General features: G+C 36.7%; 1 protein-coding gene and 1 pseudogene across 2 annotated transcripts in view; both read left to right on the plus strand.

Annotated features, from left to right (window-relative positions):
- Window positions 1-27,644, plus strand: part of GRXCR1 (glutaredoxin and cysteine rich domain containing 1) — a 308,046-nt gene that overhangs the window by 55,525 nt on the left and 224,877 nt on the right. The gene's annotated exons all lie outside the window — the stretch shown is intronic.
- LOC132692567 (large ribosomal subunit protein mL42 pseudogene) lies at window positions 9,874-14,420 on the plus strand (annotated as a pseudogene).

Here is a 27,644-nt window from a genome sequence, read left to right on the forward strand (position 1 = left end):
AGAATGCATGTTCAGCTGCTTCACTGCCCACTCCATACCAACAGAGAAATATGCTTGCTTAAAGTTCAAATCAACACTTAACATCACAGCAAAATAGTGTACTGTTAAGTTAAAAATTTCTAATAATGGCTAGCATTTATGTTTAGTATGTGCCAGGCATTGTTCCAAATAGTCTATAGGTATTAAAGTACTTAATCTGCACAGAACTCCATGAAGCAAGTACTGTTGGCATAACCATTTTGCTTAAGAGGCAAGTGAGATACAGAAAGGTCAAATGATTTGCTCAAGGTCACATAGCTAGTAAGTGACAGAAATGAGATTTGTACCCACATATTTAGTTCAGAGTCTGTGCACCACACTGTTGAAACAGTTGATTTCCCTGGTGTGTAAAGCTGGGCAAAGACAGACCGCAGGGATGTTCTGGGTATTTCCTCTAGCTACTAGGTGTTTCCAATCTTGAGATTCTCTGATTTATGTGGTCATTTTCCCTACTAATTTGCAAAACCAATTAAGAGACAGATCAAAGAGCTTCCTGGGGATCCAATTAATCAGGAGATACTAAAATCTCACTGGAATGAATGGGAAATATGGTGTTCATTAAGTCTCAGTTCTATGAATAATCCTTACACAACTGGAAAAATGCATACTGTTCTTGCTCTCTACCTCCTAATATACAGGGCCAATAAATGGAAAATTTTCAGAGGTCTCTCTTAGGTGTTCTTTTATCTCCATGCACTATGTTTGGGATACATGGGTACACGGGGCTGTGCTACCACTCCGACACCAGCCATTGACAGCTCCCTACAGGCAGCAGTGAGTCAGCTGGAAGTCTAGTATAATACTATTTGATGAGAATGAGTGATTTATTTTGAACTTTTAAGTATACCTCCCAAGATTTTATCTAGTTTGACGATTGCAAAGGAAAACTAAAGAGAAATAAAGAACTATAGAAATATAGGAACTATTTTGCCAAAAAACCCTCTCAAATATTTGTTGAACAATTATCTGTAACTATAGTCTTGTAACCTACCTTGACCCTTAGTGAATAGGAATTGTTAACATTATTCAGGTATGAATGACAGAAAACTATGACCAGGAAGATTTTCCCAAGTAGAAGTAAATGTTATTTTAAGTTTAATGCATAATTTTGAAGTGAAGAAAGTATATAATTTTATTAATAATTTATCAGTTTCTTTCTACTGCTACTAAAATAAATGTTGAATGAGCATTTAAAAAAGTTATTAGTTTGTGCAGCACATAAAGCATGAGTCAGGTTGTCCCTAATGATGTATATACTCTGTTATCCTCTGTTATGCCCTATATGTCATTGGTATTTATTCATCATTTTCTTGAATGCATGCATGAATGAATTATTGAAATGAAATAGATGTATACAACTTAGATATGTAGAGTTCCTCCTTCTAATTTAATTTGGGTTTTTTTCCTGCCTTGTGTATGTCCTGGATGATTGAATATGTATACTACAGGAGCAAATTATCTTAATTCCTGTTACGCATTGAGTTGTTACCACCAAAATTCAGTGTTGAAGTCCTAACCTCTCATACCACAGAATAGGACCTCATTTGGAAATAGGGTCATTGCAGATATAATTAGTTCAGTTAGATGAGGTCATCCTGGAGTGGAGTTGGCACCTAATCCATGAGTCGCGTCTTTATGAAAAGGGGAGATTTGGACCCAAATAGGTGAAATGCCATGTGAAAATGAAGGCAGAGGGCAGGGTGATGCTTCTGCAAGCCAGTGAATGCCACAGATTGTTAGCAAACCTCCAGAAGTTGGGGCTGGAGATAGAGGGGCAGACGGAACAAATTCTTCCTCACAGCCAACAGAAAGCACCAGCCTTGCTGACACTTGACGTTGGGCTTTTAGCTTCTGGAACTGCAAGACAACTCACTTCTGTTGTTTAGGTCGCTCAGTTTGTGACACTTTGTTACTGCAGCCCCAGCACATTAATATGATTTCCATCATTTAATGAAAGGAGGATAGATTCATGTGGTTGAGGTGGAATGACTGGGATTTTCTCTTCATTTTATCTGGGACATCGTGTGATGATAGAACTACATTTAAACTGCTACGGGTTTTAAGAATTGAAGCAAAAGTGGTGTATATAGCTGGGTGGACTGGGTTCTATTCAGGACTTTTGAGGTTGAGTATTTAAAGATACATTTTTATTTTCAGTGTACAAGTTCCAAAATTTTATATATATATATAATGTATGTATATATAATACATATATAAAATGTATGTATTATATTATATTATATTATATTATATTATATTATATTATATATGTCTATATATATCAATAAAATGTATATATTATATATTACATATTATATATTACATATTATATATTACATATTATATATTATATATTATATATAGTATTATATATGTATATCTGATATATATATGTATATATATATATATATAAAGTGTGTATGAAGCATAGATGCTCTGAAGCCTCTTGTAGTTAATATTATGATTATTTAATCTGCTAAAAATAGAGATGTTGGCTGATAATTTGCTCTCAACCACTTAGAAATCTAGCATTTCAAAAATTTTAATCAGCATGAATGACTTTATGGACTATAAAGTTTAACAGGGAAAATAATTTGCACCTGAAATGTATTTGTAGCATATGTAGTCCAGGGTCTGGGAGCCTGAAGAACAAATAGTATACCACAAACCAGTTTTGAAAAGTACCTTGAGAACACTTTGTTTTTTTGAGGTTTATGGCTTAGTGGGCATAGATCTCTCACAAGAGTTCCTGAGATTTCCTTAATGATTACAACAATAAAGCCCACACTTAACCATTATGCTTTGAAAAAAGTATCAGTTAAATTAAAAGGCTGTGGTCTGAAAGTGTCCAGTCTGCAATGGAAATAAACAGATATTCCTCTCACTGATGCATGGCTAAGACCTCAAAGTTTAGTATTAAAAAAAAATCACAAGTTTCTATGTTTTGTGATTTCTGACTTTTGAGGTCTTGTTAGAACTTGTGATAGTGTAAATTATGCTTGTGATGGGTGAATATTAGGTCACTCCACAGGGAGCATAGCATATTCAAGATTTTTCTCTTTCTTAAAAATGTTTATTTATTTTGAGAGAGAGAGAGTGGGGGGAGGGGGCAGAGAGTGAGAGGGAGACTGAGAATCCCAGGCAGGCTCAGTGCTACCAGTACGGAGCCCGAGGTGGGGCCTGAACCCACAAACCATGAGATCATGACCTAAGCTGAAACCAAGAGTCAGATGCCTCACCAAATAAGCCACCCAGGTGCCGCCAAGATTTTTCTAAAAAATTCTTACACTTTTTCCCACTTCTACCTGCACCTCTTCCAGCCAAAAAGACCACACCTTCTGGTCTTTTTGAGGAGACCAGACATTATGTCATTTCATCCAAGAACATTTCAGTTTGTATCTGTAAATTGCTTAAAAACATAACTACAATATCACTGTCACACGTAAAACATTGACAATAATTCCTTAATATCAACAAATATCCAGTCGGTGTTCAGATTTCCTGTTTGTGTCCAAAATGATTTTTAAAAATTTTGGTTTGTTTGAATCAATTTCCAGTGTTCTTGCATACATTTGGTTCTCACGTGTGTCTTAAGTCTGTTGTAATCCATAGATTCCACTCCCCTGCCTTTTTTTTTTTTTTTTTAACCCTTACCAGTATGTTAAAGAAAGGCAGCAATTTATCTTATAGAATGTCTTTAATTCTGGACTTTGGTGTTTGCTTCCTTGTGGTGTCATTTAAAATGTACTTTTGCCTCCTATATATTTCCTGAAAACTGGAAATTAGATCTAGAGGTTTGGCTTAATGGTCTGATCCAATTTAGGTTCTTTTTTCCCCCCCCTTTAGGAATCCCTCATAGATAATGTCTGTCTCTCTCTTTTTTGTGTGATGTTAGTAGCCATTGTTGAGTATTGCCTAGATTCATTATTTTATTAGGGTTTGAAAAAAGTGATGCTCTAACATGTCTTCACTATTTAACAGCTGGAGTATTACATTTTCTACTTTGTACCATATATTGTATTTATAGAATTACACAACATCCCTGAGAGATCTTGGGCTCTTTACGTTTATGTAATCTAAATGGATCCTGAAAACAATCCTGAGAAATGTTTATGGTGAAGAACTACTGTCATTTTACAGAGAAGTTAAATCCCTTATTTAAAATTCCACAGCAAAGCTGGAACTTTTGGAGCCAGGTTTCCTGTTCTTTCTATGCTGCCTCACTAACGAGGCACAGAGATCGTGACCTTACATTTGGAAAGGAATGAACGGTTCCATGCTTAGACAGTGCTCAGTGTGTGCAGCATGTGCCCAACATTACTTATCATTCAACACATGAAAGGACATAATGTGTATCTTGAAAAAGCCTGAAGAAAATAGGGCAGGCTGACTCCAGAGTCCCTGACTACTTTCCTTTCAGCTGCCCTCCCGTCGGAGAGTGATACTTCTTGCTTTTACGGGGTTTACTTTCAAGGGACAATGAAATCTGGTTATCATCTGCACAGGTGGTAACACTATAGCCCTCCCTCACAGTGTGTTAATAACATTGAGCTGATATCTCATTGTACTTCCCTGATGATTAGTGATGTCGTGCACCTTTTCACATACCTGTTGGCCATTTGTATGTCTCTTTGGAGAGATTTCTATTCAGATCCTTTGCCCAAAATTATTTGTTTTTTGTTCTGGAGTCATAGGAATTCCTTATATATTTTGGATATTAACCCTTTATTAGATGTATGGTTTGTAAATATTTTCTCCCATTCCATAGGTTGTCTTTTGACTTTATTGATTGCTTCCTTTGCTGTGTAGATCTTTAGTTTTGTGTAACTCCCATTTGTTTGTTTTTGCTTTTGCTGCCTATGCTTTTGGCGTTATATTCAAGAAATCATTGCCAAGGCCAATATCAAGAAGCCCTTTTCCCTAGGTGTTCCTCTAGGAGTTTTACAGTTTTAGGCCTTATGTTTAAGTTTTTACGCATTTGGGGTTGATTTTTGTGTATGGTGTAAGAAAATGGCCCAATTAAATTCCTTTCCATGTGGATATCCAGTTTTTCCAACACCTTTTATTGACAAGACCACCCATTCTCCACTGTGTATTTTTGACACCTTTGTTGAAGATCAGTTGACCATATATGAGAAGGTTTATTTCTGGGCTCTCTATTCTGTTCCATTGGTATATGTGTCTGTTTTTATGTCGGTAACATACTGTTTTGATTATTATACCTTTGTAACAAACTGTATGGTGTATTTACACATTTTCTAAGAGGGTAGCTGTTATGTTAAGGTCTTATTATACATACAAAAATAAAGAAGGTAGGAGGAAACTTTTGGTGGTAGTGAATATGTTTATGGAATTGATTGTGATGATGGTTTCATGCGTGTATACTTACGTCCAAACTTATCAGATTGTATACATCAAAGGTGTACAGCTTTTTTGCATGTCAATAATATCTCGGTAAAGCATTAAAAAAAAGAATATTGAGCCAGCATGTGTATAGTAAATACTTATAGTACAAGTTATGTTTAGTAGAGATAAAGGAGGGAGGAAGGACACGAAGGAAATCTTAGATAATGTGTATATATATATCTATTTTTATCCTTTATGTCTTTGAGAATATTATTCTTTTTTAAAATTTTGGACCCATTAGTTCCAATAGTTCTAATTCATGTATATGTTTTGTTTGGTTCATTGTCTTTTTTTTTATTAATTCTTGGAAGTCTCATTATTTTGGCTTGTGAGTGAATGTGTATATAATGATCTCTCTTAATTTTGTAGCAATGGAGTAATACTCTATCAAGCTATATATAATTTATTTAAGGGAAAAAAACGATTTCTAACAATTCCTCTTTAATTGTAGAAGAATCATTCTCTAGGTTAAATTGTCTGAAGAAAAACTTGGTGGATATCAATTCAAATTGCTTTTCTGTTCAGAACTATTCTTCTATGAAGAATTTTTTCATTTTTACTGCTTCTTATGGGTAGGTTGAATCCCTAAATGTGATTTGGATATGGTGGTAGTCACAGACCACAAACAAGAGAGTGAAAAGGAAAAGGCATTTTCAAGTAACATGTGCGAGCGTAGGAGCTGAGTGGGCTGGATTCTGGCTCTGTACCTCTGGAATAAATTGGTTCACTAGGTATCTCCTTATAAAGACATAATGTAAGAGAACCAACAGCGTAAGCCCAGTGAAAACCTGAAGCTATCTAGCTTCATGAAAACAAAAAATTATTTATCACACAGAAAGCTTATTTCAAATGAAACTGGTTCCAACATGAGGACATCTACCCATTTTTGCATTCTGAATTACCCAGGTCATCATGTTGATTTCTGAGTGAAGAGCTTTTCATAGCCACACACAATCCTGATTCTTCCAATATTGTCTTATACCCCCCATTTAACCACTGCCCTCCCATTTACAGAGGGATGATTAGCATTATTTTGCAGTCCCGTTTTGTCCGACATAGAAAAGAAAGTTAACAAAAATGGAAAACTCATATGAATTACTGATTCCTTATTTCAGTGTCTGCTTTGAAGAGTCTCCAGAAGTAATAAGAAAGTTTGTATATAAGGAATTGCCAGGAAAAAAAAAAAAATTGAGAAAAGCCAATACAGGTACCAAAAGCTTAGGCTAAGGGTTACCAGACAGCAAAAGGAAGAGAGACTGGGGGACAGCACTTCAGTCCGCTTTTGCCTCTTACTCACATGGCCTCTGGGCATTCATTACCTGCCCCATAGCCACCAAAAATCTGCAGCAACAGCCCAGGGCCCCTGGGCCATCAGGCAGTGTTCCTTATCAGTTCCTATCAGGTACTGCTGGGACAAAGAGATGATTCAAGCAGGTGTATAATGAACACACTCTTATGGTTTTATTCCCTTACATCTTTTCTTTCAAACCTCAGGACAGGTGGACCACAATATGACTTCCTCTCCCCAGTATCACTTCATTTTAAGAGTTGCAAGGTCAGTCCCTGAACAGAGGAATTTCCTTGTGGAGTAGTCTACATTGAGTCTGCAGTGTCCAAGCTATACCCATGGGCTAACTTCCCTGCTCTTTTTTTAAAAGTTACCTAGAGGCATCTAGGTGCTAGATGGCTCAGTTGGTTGAGCATCCAACTGTTGATTCCAGCTCAGGTCATGATTTTGTGGTTAGTGAGTTCTGGCCTCACATCAGGCTCTGGGCTGAAAGCATGGAACCTGCTTGGGATTCTCTTTCTCTCTGTCTCTCTGTCCCTCCCCTCCTTGCTCTATCACTCTCAAATAAATAAATAAACTTAAAAAAAATAAAAAGATAAAGTCACCTGGAGTGATGCAGATTGGAGACTAGACTTCTCTTCTCCAGTACATATTAGCAGACAGACTAGCTGATAGCCCCAGGGTGTACAAGCTCACAGAAAAAAAAAAAAATAACTAGGTTCCCAGAGAGTTCATGAAAGACAGATAATGAAACATTATATACCATACAAGTTAGAAACATGGGACAAATAAGTCAAGAATTTAAAAGGAGCACACTAAAGATCTTCAAAGAGATAAGGGGGTTGTGTTTGTTTCCCATTGCTGCTGTAACAGCAATTTAATTACAATTAAAGTTATAGCAAACTTGGTAATAAAAACATGTATGTATTTTCTTAACATACCAGAGGTCAGAGTCAAAGTGGGTCTGATGGGGTTAAAAATCAAGGTATCATCAAGGCTGGTTCCTTCTGGAGGCTCCAAGGAAAAAACTTGCTTTTCTTTTCCAGTTTCTGAAGACCACTTACATTGCATGGCATATGGTTCCTTCTTTGCTCAGAGCCAGCAGTATAGCATCTCTCTTTTGTAACTTCCTACTTGCCTCTTACAAGAATCTTGTGATTACACTGAGCCCACCTGGATAATCCAAGATAATATAATATCCCCATGTCAAAATATTTAAGTTAACCACAACTGCAAAATTCTTTTTGCCATGTGTACTGGGCTGAATAGTGTCCTCCAACAGGATACGTTCAGATCCTAACCTCCAGTAACTGTGAGTGTGACTTTATTTGAAAACAGGATCTTTTCAGATATTATCAAGATAAAATGAAGTCATACTGAATTAGAGTCAGCCCTAATCCAGTGACTGGTGTCCTTCTAAGAAGAGGGAAATTTTAACACAGACACACACAGAGGAATGCCAATTGATTACATTGGTATATTAGAGTGATATGTCTTGAAATCAAGGAATTCCAAGGATTACAGGCAACACCAAAAACTAAGAGAAAGGCATAGAACAGATTCTCTCCTAGACCCTTCAGAGGGAGCATGCCCTGCCAACACCTTGATTTTAGATATCTAGCTTCCAGGACTGTAAGAAAATACATTTCTGTTGTTTTAATCCATGCAGTTTGTGGTACTTTGTTATGGCATCCTTAGGAAATTAATATACCATGTAAGGTAACATATTCACAGGTTCTAGGGGCTAGAATATGGACATCTTTAGGAGAGCTAATATTCAGCCTACCACAGGAGTATGTTAGTAACACAAATTAACAACAACGAAACCAAAAAGAACCAAGTTGAGAATATTGGATATGAAAAAGAGTTGACGTAAAGAACTAATTAGATGGAATAAATAGCAGGATAACAAGAGCCAAAGACTGAGTTTGTGAGCGGGAAAATTGGTCAGGAAATCTTTCAGAAGGAGCAGTAAATAATGAAGGAAAGGATATAGAGAATAAAAGTCCCCAAATTGGGATTTAAGAGGATATCCCAGAAGGGGCAGAAGGAACAGAGAGGGCAAAATAATGATGGTAAATATCTCAGAATTAAAGAAAGATGTAAGCTTTCAGATTAAAAAGGACTAAAGGTTGCCATGCAGAATAGGTATTGAAAAACCTATGCTTAGACACATTGTATCAAAAGTTAACTGTACTGGGGCACCTGGATGGTGCAGTAGGTTAAGCATCTGACTCTTGATCTTGGCTCAGGTCATGATCTCACAGTTTGTGAGTTGGAGCTCAGCATCGGACTCTGTGCTGATGGCATGGAGTCTGCTTGGGATTCTGTCTCTCCTTCTCTCTGCCCCTCCTCTGCTTGTGCACATTCTCTCTCTCTCTCTTTCCCAAAATTATAAATAAGCTTAAAAAATTAACTGTATTAATAAAGAGAAAACTCTAAAAGGCCACAGAAGAAGAACAGATCAACTAGAATAGTAATTGGACTGACGTTAGAATTCTCAGCATAAGTGCTGTAGGTATGTATCAGAGAAGAAAACTTGATGGAATTAATGGAAAGAAAGGACAAAAAAGATAAATGGCGAGAGTAAAATCACTGGAAATTATGAAAAAGTAATCCTAATATAATAATAGTTTTAATAAATGTGAATGGTCATCTCACCAGTTAAAAATATGGAAGTTTAGATGATATTTTAAAAAATAAAATGCAAAAAATCAACAGTGCACTATTTAGATTCAAATCAGGCAAAAAGACACAGGAAATTTGAAAACAAAAGGATACAAACTGATATTGGCCATTATGAACCAAAAGAGAGAGGCCATCTTAATATCTGACTCCAGTTATGTCAGAGCAAAAAATGTTATATGGGGAAAAAGGGTGATGGTGACACATACTGGTAAAATAATAGAGCAAGGAGGTATAACCATCATGAATGCATATGCTTTAACAGTATAACATCAAACTATACAAAGCTGCAATAGCATAATGGCAGAGAGACATAGTTGTATCAATATATGTTGCAAGAGATTTTAACCTGCTTTCATCAGAAATTGATAAATAAATCAAACACTAAAAAAAAATAAATCAAACACTAATAGAGATGTAAAAGAACTGAGTAATGTAATAAGGAAGCTTGAACTATTTTATATATAATATAGACATATGTATGTGTATGTATATACATACACATGTGTATATACACATACGTGTGTGTATATGTGAGTTTGTGTGTGTTTGTGTATTCCCCACATGGAAAATTTACTACACCATAAACGCAGTCTTAAATTCCAAAGAATCAATATCATGTATGCTGTATTCTCTGACCATAATCAATTAACACTAGAAATTTTAAACAGGAAAATAAGCATAGTTTACATAATCCTAAATGTCAGGTTTTATATTAATAAATAATCCTTGGATTAAAAGGAGATTATGAGGATTGAGGTAAGATGGCGGGCTTATGATGAGTGACTGTCAGGGATGAAAATAGGTATGCCTGGAAGCAGAATTTAAAAGCAGTTTCTCTTCAGATCATCTTCTTTCATACCACCTGATAAGCATCTTGAGTCACCATGGTATTAGCAGCAGTAAAATGGGAGATATCGAGCAGAACTATCTGGAAACATTTATTTCCAATTCAAAACAAAGCTTTATATTGTGTTTGTCATAAACCTACGTATTCTCCTCTTCCAGATGACCATAATTGCAAGTAGAGTTTGCTTTGACATCTGATGACAGGATGACAGTATGCTACCACCCTTCTGTGGACATTCCGTATGAACATACAAAACCTACCCCACGGCCAGATCCTGTGCATAATAATGAAGAAACACATGATCAAGTGCTGAAAACCAGATTACAAGGAAAAAATGAACACTTTGAGCAAGAACCTATGATAGAACAACGTAGCAAAATGTTCTTTACTAAGCGTCGTTTGTGTCCTGGTGGACAGTATCATAGACGTTGTAGGAAACTGGATCCTCCAAAAGACAGATGATATTGAGGTTTTCAGGAATCAAAGAGATGTTATCTTGTGTCTTATTTGCCATTTGAGGAAATGCAATTGAGTATATTCACTGTTATGTAGCAAAACAATAATAAAATGTCTTTTTATATATTAAAAAAGGGGGGATCATGAAAGGAATTATGAAGTTTTAGGACTTAAACAACAATAAAACCTCACAAGTTACTGTTTGTAAGACACAGCTAACATAGTCCTTTGATGGAAATGTGTAGTTTCAAGTAATTTTACCAGAACACAGAAAGGTTGAAAACAAATAGGCTAAACATTCAGTTGAAGGAGTTGAAAATGTAGCAGAGAGAATACAAAGAAGCCGACTGAAAGAAACAAGGAAGAAGAATTAACAACATTAAAAAAGAAATTAATAAAATGAAGAAATAAAAATAATAAAAATATGGGGCACCTGGGTGGCCCAGTTTGTTGAGTGTACGATACTTGATTTCAACTCAGGTCATGATCCCAGGGTCATGGGATCAAGTCCTGCATTGTGCTGAGCCTGGAACCTGCTTAAGATGATCTCTCTCTGCCCCTCTTCCCTGCTCGTGCTCTCTAAAATAAAAAAAATAAAAATAAAAATATCAACAAAACTAAAGCTCTCTAGCAAGATCAAGCAAGAAAATGAAAAAGAATGAAAACAGAAACTTGCAATGAAAAAGAAAAATAGCTACAGATATAACAGATTTTTAAGTAAAAAATATTATGAGTAACTACGTCAGAATATACTTGGTAATTTGCAAGATCTTAGCATAAGCTACTTGGAAAAATACAAAGGGCCCAAATTAGAAAAAGTGAATAGGTCAATAAGCAGTAGAGACATTTAATGGTTGTAAAAGACCTCCCTGCCACCAAAACTTTGTAGCCCTTGGTCTCTTTCACATGGAATTTCTGCTAAATTTTCAAGGAAATATTAATCTTATAATTTTTTTTTTCCAGAAAAGAAGCAGTTCAGCTTATTTAATGAGATTAGTGCAATCTTGATTCCGGTATCAGATAAAAGCAATAAAAATATTATAAGCCAGTTTCACTTGTGGATGCATGTTCCAGTATTCTAAATTAAATATTAGCTATAGAAACATTTGATAATTAAAAATTAATTCATTGTTCAGATCAAGTTCTCCTAGGAATGCACTGAAGTCTCAGCATAAAAAAATATGTCAAGGGAATTCACCATATTAATAGACAAAAAAAGTGACTAAATTGATGCAGAAAAAGCATTTGATAAATGTAAACACTTATTTGTTGAATAATATGCACCAGGATATGTTAAAATCTAGAGGAACTATGCTAATGTAATATGTTCTAGGAATCTAGGACAAGCTTAGAGTTTGTTATGGCTTGGTCTCATCATTTAATTCTCTGTACTTTTATTGAAGTTGTTCTTCTATTCCCAGAGGTCCATTAAGGAAGGCAGTAAGAATTTTGCTGAAGCATAAAATGACTGGGCAGAAAATGGTCAAAACAGAGGATGGGTTTTAGCTGCAGCTTTTCAAATAGCCTAGGGCAGGGTGGGATGAGAACCAGGGAAATCAATACAAAGATGACTGTAAGCCAAGTGATACACCACTAGTTGCCTAGCCAAGTTTACTCATTCATTTCCTAAACAATAACTTTTAATTTTTGCTCTTATAAAAATAGTAGAACTTTGGGGGAAAAAGATCCTACTATTTCAGTAGGAAGAATATTGTATTTCCCGGCCACAATGTCTGTTAACATTTTGGTGGATAGCCAAATACATATAATATGAAGGAGGAAGAAAAATCCATAACCAGAGAACATTTTTTTTGAAATTATTGCCACCAGCATTTTTTTTTACATTTATTTTTGAGAGAGAGAGAGAGTGAGCACAAGTTGGGGAGGGGCAGAGAGAGAAGGAGACACAGAATCTGAGGCAGGCTCCAGGCTCTGAGCCATCAGCACAGAGCCTGACGCAGGGCTCGAACTCACAAACTGTGAGATCATGACCTGATTTGAAGTCAGATGCTTAACTGACTGAGCCACCAGGTGCCCCTTGCCACCAGCATTTAAACTCACAGCTTTTCTTCTCCATAGTCCATGCTCTTTCTTGTTTGGGGATCACAGATTCAAATGACTGCAGTGGCCAGACAGGTTTGAAGAGACAAGTTAAAAAGGGTGGCTTGATTGTGTGTTCTGGAAAAAGTGTGATGGTCCAAGGACATTTGAGACAAAGCACGTCTATAGGTCACCAGTTTGCAATCCCCACTTGGCTTACAACTCTTACCCTCATAGCATGTACTACGTAGCTGGGGAAACAGATAAGACATTTTGCATGTGAGAGGAGTATTTGGCAAGAGATAATCCAATGGTATACTATGTGGTATTATTTATATGATCCATAAGTATACAGAGGAAGAGAAATCACTTATGATGTTGGGGTGTTGTTATATCATCATCATTTGTCTTGCTTTTTAGTTTACAAAGTGTTATTAGAATCTTCACTCTATTGTTTCTCACAGAAACCTTGGATGGAAACTAGGAAAAATGTTGTCCATGTTTTACAAATGTGGAAGTTCAGTATCAGAGTGCTTGAGCAATTTACCCTTATTCTCATAGATATTAAATAACAGAACTAATATTCACAGTCTTTGTGCTGGGATATTGCAGTGAGCATCTGTGGGACTAGTTATGTCTTTCACTTGTCACAATGTCCCTTTGAGCATTCTACATGGTACCTGTGAAGGAGCCATGTTACAAGTTGACTTCAGCCCTTGGTCAAGCTGGCAAATGAGTTTCATCCCTAGAATGTGGGTACTCAGGACAAAGTGATGGCATAGTCTCTCCAGAGGGAAAGAAGCTGTGATAGGTAAACCTTTATAACTCTTGGCACCCTATCAGATGATGCAGTCTATGGTTTGGGGAACAGAAGAAACAGTCCTTAGAGAAATAAGGGACAAAAAACATACATTTAACAGTAAGCAGAGGCAAGAGATGGAGTCAGAAATTCTATGGCATTCTGGCCTGTGTTTCTAATGACACCCAAGGGCCACCTGCATTTGTATCCTTCCCACAGTTTAAATGCCTAACTTTTGGGCCTCCTGGGTGGCTCAGTTGGTTAAGCGTCCGCCCTTGGCTCAGGTCATGGTCTCGCAGCTCATGGACTCTATGCTGACAGCTCGGATTCTGTGTCTCTCTCTCTCTCTCTCTCTCTCTCTCTCTCTCTCTCTCTCTCTGCCCCTCCCCCGCTTGTGTTCTATCTCTGTCTCAAAAATAAATAAACTTAAAAAAAAATAAATGCTCAACTTTTCCTTAGATTATACATATTTTAACTAATTTTTTAATTTTAATTCCAGTATAGTTAAAATTAAGTGTTGTATTATTTTTCGGGGAACAATATATTGTAATATGGATATTCTATACATTACTCGGTGTTCATCACATTAAGTGTATTCTTTAATTCTCTTTGCCTATTTAACCCATTCTCCCACCAACCTCCCCTCTGGTAACCTTCAGTTTGTTCTCTATAGTTAAGAGTGTATTTCTTGGTTTGTCTCTTTTTCTCCTTTGCTCGTTACTTAAATTCCACATATGAGTGAAATCATATGGTATTTTTCTCTCTCTTACTGACTTATTTCACTTAGCATAATACTGTCTAGCTCCATCCATGTTGTTGCAAATGGCAAAATTTCATTATTTTATATGGCTGAGTAATATTCCATTGTGTGTGTGTGTGTGTGTGTGTGTATATATATATATATATATATACACACATATATATGTGTGTATATATATGTGTATATATATGTGTATATATATATATATACACACACACACACACACACACATATATATATGTATATATATACCACATCTTTATCCATTCATCTATTGATGGACACTGGGGTTGCTTCCATAATTTGGACATTTTAAAAAGTGCTGCAGTAAACGTAGGGGTCCATGTATCCCTGTGAATTAGTGTTCTTGTATTTTGGAGTAAATACCCAGTAGTGTGATTACTGGATTATAGGGTAGTTCTATTTTTAACTATTTGAGGAAACTTCACACTGTTTTTCAGAGAGGGTGCAGCAGATTGCATTCCCATCAACAGTGTAAGAGGGTTCCCCTTTCTCCATATCCTCACCAACACCTGTTGTTTCCTGGGTTATTAATTTTAGCTATTCTGACAGATGTGAGGTGGTATCTCATTGTAGTTTTGATTTATATTTCCCTGATGATTCATCATGTTGAGCATCTTTTCATGTGTCTGTTCGCCATCAGTATGTCTGTTCATGTCTTCAGCCCATTTTTAAATTGGATTATTTGGTTTTGAGGTGTTGAGTTTTCTAATTTCTGTATATATTTTAGATACTAACCCTTTATCAGAGATGTCATTTGCAGATATCTTCTCCCATTCGGTAGTTTACCTTTTAGTTTTGTTGTTTCCTTTGCTGTGCAGAAGCTATTTAGTTTGATGTAGCTCCAGTAGTTTATTTTTGCTTTTATTTTCTTTGCCACAGGATACATATCTAGAAAACTGTTGCTATGGCCAAAGTCAGATAAAGTACTGCCTGTGCTCTCTTCTAGGATTTTTATGATTTCAGGTCTCACATTTAGGTCTTTAATCAATTTTAACTTTATTTTTGTCTATAGTATAAGATAGTGGTCCTGTTTCATTCTTTTGCAGGTAGCTGTCCAGTTTTTCTACACCATTTGTCAAAGAGACTTTTTCCCATTGTATATTCTTTAATTCTTTGTTGAAGATTCATGAGATCTTGACCTGAGCTGAAGTTGGATGCTCAAACCGCTGAGTCACCCAGGTACCCCTGCTTCCGGGTTTTATATTCTGTTCTATTGATCTATGTGTCTATTTTTATGTCAATACCATACTATTTTGATTGTTATAGCTTTGTAATATACCTTGAATTCTGGAATTGTGATACCTCCAGTTTTGTTCTGCTTTTTTAAGAATTCTTTGGCTATTTGAGGTCTTTTGTGGTTCCATATAAATTTTAGGGTTGTTTGTTATAGTTCTGTAAAAAATGCTATTGGTATTTTGATGGGGATTGCGTTAAATGTGTAGATTGCTTTGGCTAGTATAGACATTTTAACAATATTAATTCTTCCAGTCCATGAGCATGGGATATCTTTCCATTTGTTTGTGTTGTCTTCAATTTCTTTCATCAGTGTTTTATAGTTTTCAGAATACAAGTCTTTCACCTCTTTGGTTAAGTGTATTCCTAGATATTTTATTATTTTTGGTGGAATTGTAAATTGGATTATTTTCTTAATTCCACTTTCTGCTGCTTCATTATTAGTGTATAAGAATGCAACAGATTTCTGTACGTTGATTTTGTATCCCATGACTTTACTGAATTCATTTATTATTTCTAGTAGATTTTTAGTGGAGTCTTTTGGGTTTTCTATAAATAGTATCATAGCATCTGCAAATAATGAAAGTTTACTTCTTCTTAACCAGTTTGAATGCCTTTTATTATTTCTTCTTCTCCTTCTCCTTCTTTCTTTTTTCTTCCTTCTTCCTTCTTCTTTCTGTCCTCTTCCTGCCTGATTGCTGTGGCTAGGACTTTCAGTACTATGTTGAATAAAAGTGGTGAGAGTGGACATCCTTGTCTTGTTCCTGACCTTAGGAGAAAAGCTTTCATTTCCCCATTGAGTCTGATGTTTGCTGTTGGTTTTTCTTCTTCAGGTTATACTTAAGATAAATTTTCTTCCAGTAAACTCCCTTTGTGCTTAAGCATTAGATGCAGGAAATTTTTATTAGACTTAAAAATGACTTACTCTGTCTTTATACCTTCTGGGTCCAGGAGGGGTTAAAAGATGAGTTTTTCTCTCACGAGGCTTTCAGAGATTCTATCACATATTTGGGAACTTCTCACTTGTAGTTATCTTGTAATAAGTGATGCATTTTCTTCTAGTTCATCACTCAGTCTCTCCTCAGTTACTAGGAATCCAGCAGGGTATATATAAGTCCCATTGCCCTTCCCAGTGGGTCCTGTTGGATAGGACATAATACAAACCTTCATATGTTCTCCTTTTTATGCATGATCCATAATTGGGACACTGGAATCTTTCATGTACTCTTTGACTTGATAAACTCTGGAGTGTAGGTAGACCTCACAGTCTGGATTCATTCATCAGCAGGTAAATGCCTTTCCTCTGGATGTTTAAATTCATCAGATGAGAGTCAGATTCCAATCTACTGAGTTTTCCAAACTTCATGTTCACATATTAAGCTCATATCAAGTAGTAATGTTGAAGCTCCTTTAACTAGTTTGCAGGTGACAGTGGATACAACAGACCCACTTTTTTCATAATTTTACTTTGATCACCTAGATTATAAATTTCTAGTCTTAAAGTCTAGGAGAGCCAGAGTTAGAAAGTAATACACGTGCTCTGTGTTTTGCCCAGAGAAGAGTTGAACCCACCAGGTTTCCTACTATTATGTTTACCAATTAAGATTTTAAATTCTCTGCGGGTGTTTTTATTTTTGTTTTTTTCCTCAACTTAATGTTTTTTGAATCCATTGTATTATAAATCATTTCTAGAAATATTTCCTACTATAGTGAAATGCTGATTTGTGACCTTGTTTTGGAATATTTTTTTAATTGGACTTTTGTGGAAATCACCTGAATAATGATTAATAATAAGCAGAATAAATTTTATGTGAAAGTTATTTCAGAAGTCATTTATTTTAGTTCTGTGTGACTGCTGTTGCAATTTTCTGGGCATACTAACCAACTAATTTGAAAGTTAAGCTCTTTGTGTGATTGCATGTTTCTTGCCTTTAGAGTAATGAAGATTTTGGAAAGACATCATCAAAGCAGAAATAGGAAGCTTATTGACTCTTGAATATTTAGTGTTTTATTACATTTACCATAAATTCTGGTTTCCTAAGTTAACTAACATGAAACACATCCAGTTGTAACAGAGTTTGTGTTACCTACAGATTTCAATTTAACAATTTTCTTTCAAGCTTCAGATTTGATGGAAATCCATCAAGTTTCCCAAGGCATGTCTAGTAGAGTGAGGTTGTACATAAGTGTTTTTGCTTGAGTTTCTAGGAGCAGAGCATGGGACAGGAATTCTTGTTCAGGTGGTTTATCAAAAGAGCACTTGAAGAGAAATGAGGACAATAGGATGAAACAGGAAAAAAAGACAAATAAGAAGCTGAGCCAGAATGTGGGCTTAGCTGGAGACTAGCTTGTTTAATCCCACAGGAAGCTTCAAAGTTCTCCCACAACAAAGTTTCTCCTACATCACGGAACTCAGTCATTGGCAGTGGTCTTCCCTTGGAGGGGTAGGTGATCATAGCCTATTAGGCAAGGCTGTTCCTGTTCTTGTGAGGGCAAGTTTCCAGAGACAGGAGTAGCTGTGAGTTATCAACTAATATAGTTGTGAGGGAAAAGTTGCCCCCCCTGTTTACATGATGATGGTTGTTTACCAGCAGGATTCTTTACAGTCCATCCTTTGAGCTCAGATACCCAGAGGTCATGGCACAGCCTCTTCAGAATTCTGATTGGAAAACCTTACAAGGGGGTTACTGGGAGGAGCTCTAGCTGTTGCTGCTGTAGTTTGTCCTGAGATTACAACTAATATGCATCACTTCCTGCCTCCACTGCCAATTTTAAATTCCTCTCCCCAGTGATTAGCGCTTCTGCCAATCTGTGCAGTTTGCCTGGTGGAATGCCCCAGGCCTCATCCTTATTCTGAAGGGTGTGAGCCTTTTGGTCACTCTGCCTTTACCAGGTCATGGTTTCTGTGCTTTCCCATGTACAATTATAGCTGGGAATGAAGGTTACATGGCTTACCTGAGTGCTCAGCATATTCTCCCTTGCCCCTAATCTGTCACAGAAGTTATGGTTCCTCCTGATTGTCCTGGTCCATTATTGCTGTCAGAGTAGTAATCCTTTTCTTCGCTTGCTGATCTCCTGGCACGAGGATCCCAAAGTGAACAGAAAGCAGTGTTAACTCTAAGATTAGTGGGATTCTTGCTGGGTCCTTGGAGGAGGGATTACACAGAACCTAAAATTGTGGAGACATTATGTGTGTTTCCCCAAGTGGGTTTCTGGGGGGTGAGAACGAGTGGGACTGCTTCTTCCTCTATCCCGTCTTAGCCAGACCATTTATTCTACTGTTATGGACATAGCACTATAGAAGGGATATTGGATTAAGATACTATGCTGAATGATAAAAAGATAGGGCCGTATCCTTTCAAGGTGTTCTCTTCAAGCTTCTATTTTAGCAGCATATTTAAAAGTCCATTTCAATCTCCTAATGGGTTGGCAGCTTAGATGGCACAATATGTGGTAGGAACAATGGATGCTGTTGACACAAGACCACTGTTGCTGCTCCTTCACTGTACAGTGGGTATGTAGGTACATGGTAATGTTATGCAGGATTCCATGGCAGTAAATTAGACATGCTCTGAGCCCTAGGTAGTGGTGCTGGCTGGGAGTTGTGACCCCAAAAAGGCAGAGCTGCACCTGGAATAGTGGGTCAAGCACAGACAGGATGGAACATTACTCTTTCCAGGAGATAAGTGTCTTATTGGTCTTACAGAAAGATAGCACCATTTGGACACTCACTGTTGTTCTCTACTGCTGGCAAGTGAGATGTTCAGCAGTGGCAATAGCAAGATCAGTATTGGTGAGAATTAGCCCATGCCGATGGTCCCTGGACCCACAGACCATGCAAAGGTCCATTTCTTCCACCATGGCCATTCTAGTTCTTGGCTGTTCTATTCCAGCACCAGAGAAGCTGAAGATAGAAGGTGGGTGACCGAGTTATCCTGTTTCTGGCTGTCGAATGCCTCTTCTGACGTAGATTCTCTCTAGTGGATGTTAACATTTGATCTAAAGGTCCTCATTTCAGTTGAACCTTTTTTACATGTATCATTTTCTAAGGGGTTGCTTTAGTTTTATGATGAATATATGTAATTGTGATAACAATATACTGGAAAAATTTTGCCGTTTTACGTGTAGAAATCTTACTTCCATTTAGGTCCCGTAATCCTCTCCACTTTAAAAATTTATTTTCTCTACCCACATCAAAAACCCCATCAACTAGTATTATAGTTTTTGCCTCAAACATGAAACATGATTAAAAAACTCAGGAGAAGTATCGTCTATATTATGTTTACTTCCCAACCTCCCTCCCTTTTTTTAAACCTATTGCATTGTTATTTCTTCCTTTCTGAAGTCATTTACTTTCTGTTTGGAGAATTCCCTGTCTCCATTCTCTATGGGTAGGTCTGCTGCCCTTAGAGGTACACATTCCTTTAGTTTTACTTCATCTGAGATTGTCTTAATTTGCCTTCATACTTGAAGGATATTTTCGCCAGGTATAGAATTTAGGGTTGACGGGGTTTTTTTTTTCCTTTCAGCACTTGAAAATGTGCTACTTTAGTGTAATATAAACCAGTACTTCTAGGGCTAAAATTTAATTATATGGTTGTAGCCTAAATAGCCTATTTTGATTGGAAAAAGAAAAGACGGGGTACAATTTTTGTTCCTTTTCTTATATTGCAGAAAGTATTTCTTTTTGAAAGGAAATACACATGAAAACATTTTTTTTGGCTGCTCCCAATTGCAGTTGAATACTAGGTAGTTGTTTATTGCTTTCTTTTTCTTCTGAGACATGCAGAGAGAAGCAACTGTTCTGAGGGCAAAGAGGATGAAAACACAAACTAACAGTTTAGTCCAAATGAGCAGCCTGCTGTGTCCAAATGAGAGAGAAGAGAGCCAGTTACACAAAAGCAAAAATCCATCTTGGGAAGCTCTCTGAGGTGAAGTGTCGGGAGTTTGGACTCAGGCATGCCTAGCATTGAATCCCATCTCCACTGTTTACTAGGTGTATGAACTTTGGTGAGTAATTTATCCTCTCTAGATGTCAATCCCCCCACAGGTAACATTGAAATTATACTACTTGGCGTCATTGTGAGAATTTAAACAACAGCAGGATCCTAGCATTCATTCTCAACTGTCTTTCCAGGGTGTTTCAGTTGTATTTCTTCTTCTCCTTTTCATGTAGAGGCAATGTAAAGAAAGATTAAGGAAAACCCACTAGAAAGGGTGTCTGGCTCCAGCTTGGGAAACATGATGAACTAGCAAAGTTAAGATTTATTGTGAAAGGTATAATTTGAATCTTTTATTTCTTTAAGAGTTATGATGTTATCACCTCCTAAGTTTATAGAGAGCTACTATTATTTAGTTTATTAGTTTCATTATTTTCATGAAGGAGAATATAAAGAAAAGTTTATTAGTCTGGGTCAAATCAAGGGAGAGATATCTTACAGCAACTTGAACAGGAAAGGTTTTATATAAAGAATTATTAACTGCAACAGGACATTGGAGCAATTAGGGTTTTGCTAGTAATAAGTAAAGAGAACATTAACGAATACAGTATAACAGACATAAGTGCAGTTACTACCCAGGGCTGAGATAGAGAGTCCTAAGAATAGATCCCATTTTGCCCCTCTCCTCCACAGCTGAGATCTGAATCCTGTGGGAAAAAGCACAGCCCTTTTAGTGACTGTCGCAGAAGTCACTGTGAGGGTACCCTGGGGGAATTTACTGGAAATGTGTCCTCAGGAACTGGCCAGAATTCTGCTTTCTAGGGCTCCCGGAAAAGTTGTTGAGGAGGTGTATCATTTGAAGCAGTGGTACAAATCTGCCCGAGGGTGATGATGACCACTGTACTGCTGGCCACTGTGTATTTCAGGAGACTGGCTCTGAAGAAGCCATATACACTGCAGGAATCTGGTGCTGGAAGTGGACTACACTATAGGAACTAGACACTGCAGATGCACTGTGGGAGTCTGCCAAGTGAGTGCATCAGAACGAGGAAGCAAAACCCTTTGCTCCTGCAGTGTCTCTCCAGCACCGTCTACTGACAAAGTTTGACATTATGTGGCAGACAGGGGACAATATTTAAGGGGCCCAGATCCATTCTCACAGAGCAAGCAAAAAGTAAGAATTTGAAGCTAAGAGGTAATAATTTATGACTGGCACATAAGGGATGGAGAATTTATGATTGGAAATCTGTGTTAGAACTTAGTGAGAGTGATTGTCTTTATCTTATGAAAAGCATGGTCTTAATTATTCAAACCATGATACCAATGCACCAATGCCTCCTGGTGGTCGTAATTTGAAATTGCATTTCAAATCTTTGCACCAGTTAGATCTTTTATAATTGAAATTGTATAACATAAGCCATAGGATTGTGGCAAACATAATACTCTATACCCAGAGTTCCTAAATTATAAATTACATTTAAAAGCATATTTCTGGTTAGAGGCACTTAGACTGCAACAGATATTATTGTATAAATTTGAATACGACTTGATTTGATCCTGAAAAATTTATTTAATATTAGGGTCAGGAGTTCAAATGATAGCTAATGTAACTACTCAGATGATTCAGGTTTAAGCCTCTCAGGTTGCTTTAAGGTTTGCAAAATGAGTTAGATACATGGGTTCTAGGGTAAGTTCATGATCCTACTAATTGATTGACTGCTGACATGTGCAAGGGTCTGCAGGACCAAAGAGTATTATTCACGGACTTTCATTAGAAGTAGATGCCATGTATAATTTTTTACTGGATTTTTATAAATGTAATTTCTTACATGTTTAATTTACTTTTTCCTTCTCTGTGACATTTAGCATTTTCTAAAAATTTAAGTGTAGTCGACACACAATATTATATTAGTTTCAGGTGCACAGCATAGTGACTCAACAATTATATACCTAACAAAATGCTCACCATAGTAGATGTAGTTACCATCTGCCACCAGAAAAAGTAATTACAATATTATTGATTATGTTCTCTTTGCTGTACTTTTTATTTTTGTGACCTACTTATTTTATAACTGGTAGTTGGAATCCCTTAATACCCTTCACCTTTGACAACACATTTCTTTAGGAAGTTCTCCTCTCCTTTGTTTTACATGGCCCTGCTTATTTTTCTCTTCTGGGCTTGTTTTGTTTTGTTTTGAAGCACTTCAAGTGTCAGTATTCCTAAGTTCCATCTTAGATGCTCTCTCTTATTCTGTATGTTTTTTTCCAGGGTGGCAGTATAACATCACACTTAAAAGCATAGAGCTTCTAGTTAGAGAAATCTTGAATATTAGCTCTGCCATTTCCTGCTTTGTGATCTTGGGTAACTTAGTATCTCTAGGCTCAATGTCCTCATCTGTAAAAATGAGCTATCTCCTCTTACCTCCTAGAGTTGTTGAGATTTTGAAATGAGATATATGTAAAGCCTTTATCATAGTGCTTAGTGCTTGGCACATAGAAAGTGCCAGATAAACAGTACTTTTGATTATCTATTTGTCTACTTCAAATAATATGCTTATGATTTCAGATCTTTAACTAAAGCTTCTCTGTTGGGCTCCAAATCTCTGTATGAGGTGGTTTCAAATGCCATTTGGGGCCTGTTGTACATCAGTGATGAGGATTACATCAGTACAAGAGGAATTGAAAAAAATAAGGATGCTTCAGTTGAGTTTTGAATTGAAGGCAAGTTAACAATTAAGTTAACTTATTGAATTAACAATAGCCTTTTGTATCAAGATTCATGCCTTAATTTTTGGTGTTGAAATATCCTTTTGTAAGAATGAAATGTTGATATTATAAGATGAAGTTTTTTGTTTTTTAAAGAACACATCCTGTCTTATCAAAAGAAAAAATTGGCAGTCTTAAACTGGTCCCTCATATTTATTTGAAAATTTTGCTGGTATGTGAAACCTAAAAACCTAGGAACCTCTGATCTGTTGGACAGCTTTACCTGAGTAAACTATGAGTGCCTCAAACTTGACACTATAAAAAGTATACTCATTATCTCCTTCTTTCTCTTCACACAAAACCCAACTCCTTTTTATTATATACTGTAAAGGATGTCATAACTCTCCATCCCAGTTAATTGTCAGAAGTGAGTTATCTTCAAACTGCCCCTGGTCCTGTTACCCTTACATTTAATTAATTGCTAATTCCTTCAGTCTGTCTCTTATTATTTCTTGATTCATACCCATTGCCACTGTCATCTTTTTTTGTTGGAATTGTTTTCTTCTTACCTCCAGACTCCTTTCATTCTAATTCATCCCATCTGAAACTGCCAGAATGATCTTTTACTTTTTGGTCTAAATTCCCTCATACCATCTTCTTTGCGGTTAAACTTTTCAGTATAGATAGAAGGTCCCGCCTTTCCCATCTGCTACTCCTCCCTCACATGGATCTTTCATGCCTGCCATAATTAGCTCTTTACATCTCAATTGTTTTGGAATCTTTGCACATCCACTTCTACCTGTTAGTGAATATCCTCTCCTCATCTGGAAAATTCCAATTAGTCCTTCAAGGTTCCATTTGCATTTCTACCAACAAGACAGATGTTTATACATACCAAACTGTATTTGGTATGCCGGCATATTTTCATGCCATTTATTTTCATTATTAAAAGGGCGTGGCTGAGGGTACAACTAAGGGATAGGCAGAAGGAATAGAATGCATGCTGTTAGCACAGCCATGCATTCTTAGCCTCTAGCACTGATCTGCAACCAGGACTGTTTGTAAATATGAAATGTGCCCTTTCCTTTTAGGTACTTAGGTATGTCTTCTATGCTGTGTGTAGTAATAACCAGAAATAGAAATTAAAAAAAAAAGATTATCAGGTGAGATCAGCTAATGTAACAGCTTATCTTCTTGAGGAAAAGTTCTAAAAGCTTAATCATTGTCCACTATGTTCTTTTTCTTTTCTTTTTTTTTTTTTTAACATTTATTCATTTTTGAAAGACAGAGAGAGACAGAGTGCAAACAGGGGTGGGCTAGAGAGAGAGGGAGACATAGAATCCGAAACAGGCTCCAGGCTCCGAACTGACAGCACAGAGCTTGACACGGGGCTCAAACTCAAGGACCGTGAGATCATGACCTGAGCCGAAGTCGGCCACTTAACCGATTGAGCCACCCAGGTGCCCCAATGTCCACTATTTTCTTAAAGATGGTTCTTGTTGTGAATTGCACCTCAAGACTCAGAGGGGACCCAGAAGTATCATTGCTTATCCTTAACTATGCCTTTCATCTCAGTCAGGCTATTCAGAGGAGCATATTAGAAGAAACTCCCTTTCCCACTCAGGGCAGCTGATTTCAGGAATAGGCTTATATTATCTAAGCTTGATCAATGGCTTAAATTTTTTTGTGATCCATCATATCATATATGTTCTCGATATTTTGAAAGTGCTTTGATACTGTTTCAGTTAAGATGATAGGTCTGCAATTCAACACCCAACTGAGCATTTGGGACATTTTATTCTCTTACAACGCATATGAAAGAGGCAGTACATCAAGTTCATCAGCTCTGTGATGTCATCAGAGATCCAGTTTCTTCCCACCCTTCTGTTCCTCGGTGCATTTAATTTTTATCCCCCTTTTTGCATCAGGAGGCAAGGTGGCTGCTGAAGTTCTAAGCATCACTACTATGACATGCCATCATCCCAAATAGGGAGGAATCAAGATGAGACATTAAAGTCATGATTGATAAGACTAACCATAATCCAGTCCTTGGGGCTGGGCACATTGCTAACCCACACACAAATGGGTTTTGTCATCAAGGAAGAAGGGAGAGAAAGGCTATGGAGTAAGCAACTAACATTGTCTGCCACGCATAATCCTTCCCTTTTAACTCTATGAAATATAACAGTGTGGCATAAGGGTCCACCTTGGCATTTTACTTCTACCATCCAGACCAGTTTTCTTCTCCCTTGTTTCCGCTTGACTTTCTACAATTTAACCTTCCCTTCTCCTGGGACGTCACCATCACCACCCAGTGGATTTAAGCAAGTCCTACTGTATATTTACTACATATGTTAGGTTGAACGATGTGAATTTACCAACATTAACATATTTTTCCAACAAGAATTTCAGAATTTTCCCAAATAATTTAAGATTCGTGGACGTAAATGATAACTGTGGGAAAGTAAGTACATAAAATTTGCTTAAAGCCAACAGACAATGTTTTGAATGATGAAAAAATCAGATTTGCAACTGAAATAGTGATAATTTACATTGGACATCTTCATTTGGAAAAGGGGGAAAAAATCACCTGCTAATAACATTGAGTCCCATTCCTAGAGACTGACAATGGTTGATAAGTCTATTTTTATTGCTTAAATTTGAGTAAGGTAATCTAGTCGTACCTGCAAAGACAGAAAAGGTATTATTTTATGACTTTCTTGTATAGTATGAACTACTATTTATCTTATGCCTTCCTCTCTCCAAGTTGGGTATATCACAATGGCTGCACAAATATTGGAGACGGAGTGTGACTCAGTAGAAAAGAATTAATGTTTCTACAGTAGGATACTAAAAATTAAAAAAAGATGAGTGGAAAAAGCCAGCACAGAGGGGAAAGATAAGATAAGTGTCTCAAACACTTGAACATGGAGAAGATCCAGCACTTTTTAGGGAGCTGTAGCCAGACTTTGTAACAGGAGAGGAAGTCATCTGGAAAATGGCATTTCTCACACACCAGCTGTAAGTCAATCTCCTGGGTAAGAATATCAAGTTAAACAACCTCGTAGGTCTCTCGTGTCTATGAATGTAATAAGATTCCAGCAATAGAATCATTCTTTTGTTCCGTAGTTTCCCACTTGCTGCTCATATCCTGCTAAAGTCATCTTCTTCTCCAAAGTCTTGCCCACCAAGTTCCATGTGCTTAGTCCCTTATGTCCCTTTGGTGGAAAAAATAGATCAATAGTATCAGAAGTCACCCTGAGGTATAGCCAAATAATAAAGAAAGCTGAACTGTGATGATTACAACATAGGCTATTTAACAGCTGGACAGGGACTGTATGAGAGCTTTTGAGGAATTAAGAAATGAGAAAAAGGAAGAGAATGAAATACAAATACACAAATTACAAAAAGAGAAATGAAGATTGTCAGGAAATAAGGGCATAAAAACACATAAGGCAATAGCAGAGTGAGAAAAAAGATTTGTGCAAGTTGGAAAAATGTGGATTACAGTTCTGGCTTCACCAACTAGTCATGAAATTTTGAACAAGCCACTTAATCTTTACTTTTTAAAAACTGCTTCATTGAAATATAATTTACATTTAGTACCATGTACCCATTTAAAGTATACAATTTAGGGCTTTATAGTATATTTTCACAATTGTATAATAATTACCACAATTTAATCACAGAGCATTTTATTACCCCCCAAAGAAATCTCATACCCATTAGAGATATTTTCTCCTCCCCCAATTTTAAAAACCACTAAGCTACTTCTGTCTCTATAGCTTTGCCTCTTCTGAATATTTCATATAAATTTCACTTATGTAATGATTTCAAGGTGCATCTGTGTTATAGCATATATCAGTTCTTCATTTTTATTGCTGATTTGCGTTGTCATACTTTATAATTTTCTTTAAAAAAACAAAGCCATTTACCTAATATTTTAGATTACCTCTGTAAACCTTTTTTTCTTTTTAGTTAATTATCCTTGAAAGAAAAATAAATTGTCACCCCTTGTCTGGGAATGACTAAGATCATCATAATTTCCTTTATGAAGCAGAAGTAAAAATGAGAAACAGAGAAACATCTGTATTTTCTGAAATGTAAAGGAAACTTACCTCAGACCTTGTGACTCCAAGGACACAATGCCATCTTTCACCTGTTAGTCATTAGTTCATTCATTCAACAGGTGTTTAGACTTCTACATGCAAAGAACTGTATGTCCCTTTATTGTCCCCTATGGAGGGATATGGAGGTAACTAAGATAGAATTAATTCTTATTACCCTTATCAGAACCACCAGACCTGGGAATAAAATGTCTTCATCTAACACCTGCTGAAGTGTGGCATCACCAGAACCAAAGGGAGAATGAAGAGAGAGAGAGCCAAAGGGCTGGGAGTCATAGTTTTCTTCTCAGG

The sequence above is a fragment of the Panthera onca genome, chromosome B1 (genome assembly GCF_046562875.1).
Source record: "Panthera onca isolate mPanOnc1 chromosome B1, mPanOnc1 haplotype 2, whole genome shotgun sequence".
Lineage (NCBI taxonomy): Eukaryota > Metazoa > Chordata > Mammalia > Carnivora > Felidae > Panthera > Panthera onca.